The sequence below is a fragment of the Ceratosolen solmsi genome, unplaced genomic scaffold (genome assembly GCF_000503995.2).
Source record: "Ceratosolen solmsi marchali unplaced genomic scaffold, CerSol_1.0 scaffold1, whole genome shotgun sequence".
Lineage (NCBI taxonomy): Eukaryota > Metazoa > Arthropoda > Insecta > Hymenoptera > Agaonidae > Ceratosolen > Ceratosolen solmsi.
The window spans coordinates 12,194,675-12,195,385 of NW_011948415.1; the positions used below are offsets into that span (position 1 = coordinate 12,194,675).

General features: G+C 48.5%; 1 protein-coding gene across 2 annotated transcripts in view; it reads left to right on the plus strand.

The window, feature by feature from the left end:
• The first annotated feature begins 337 nt into the window (after positions 1-337).
• The window catches only part of LOC105368867 (arylphorin subunit alpha-like), a 5,664-nt gene continuing 5,290 nt past the window's right edge, over positions 338-711 (plus strand). The window contains exon 1 of one of the 2 annotated variants that reach the window (XM_011508004.1): positions 338-428. The gene's annotated coding sequence lies outside the window, so the exon portion shown is untranslated. Of the gene's footprint in view, positions 464-711 lie in introns of both variants that reach the window. The other variant, XM_011508005.1, reaches the window with a different exon arrangement.

Genomic DNA, 711 nt, shown 5'->3' on the forward strand with positions numbered 1-711 from the left:
CGGTTTGGCCATTTAGCGAGTATGTTCTAGCACTTAAGTCGGAGGACGCGCTCGTGGGGTTCAACACTCCCAGTGTCGATGATAAATCTTGGCGAACTCCCGGGGTACAAATGAGCCTGCGATAGTACAAGGAGCGGCGACAAAGGGGCTAAGTGGAACTGACAGAGGGGGGAGGAAAGGACAGAGCGAGGGCATTGCTCGTGGAGGCATTGACGTGAGAGCGAGCACATGGGCGATAAGAGCACGCGACTTTATCGCGCCTACGGGAATCCGCGGAGGGAGGTCAGACCACTTGACCCGGACTCTGGCGACACGATTGGCATCGCTCGTATAAAGTCCCGGGGTCTCGGACCCGCGCCCGCAGTGCCACCCCCGAAGTTCATTTACATCGACGTCGGCTAGCTTCGTACGCCTCGTCCGCTATCAAGGTCACACTAAGAACTTAATAATTGCAATTTTCCAGGTGATTTTACTAACCGATCCGCGTTATCGTGGGCATACCGGATAATACGATTGCCCGTGCGATTATAATTAGAAGTTGTTGATGTAAAGTGCGAGGGGAAAGCCGGCTAGAATGGGGGCTGCAGGTCCATTCTAGAATTACGATATTATTCGATAAATGAACGGTATAGTTTATATATATATATATATATATATATATATATATATATATATATATATGTGTGTATATGTGTGTTTTTACACACACAG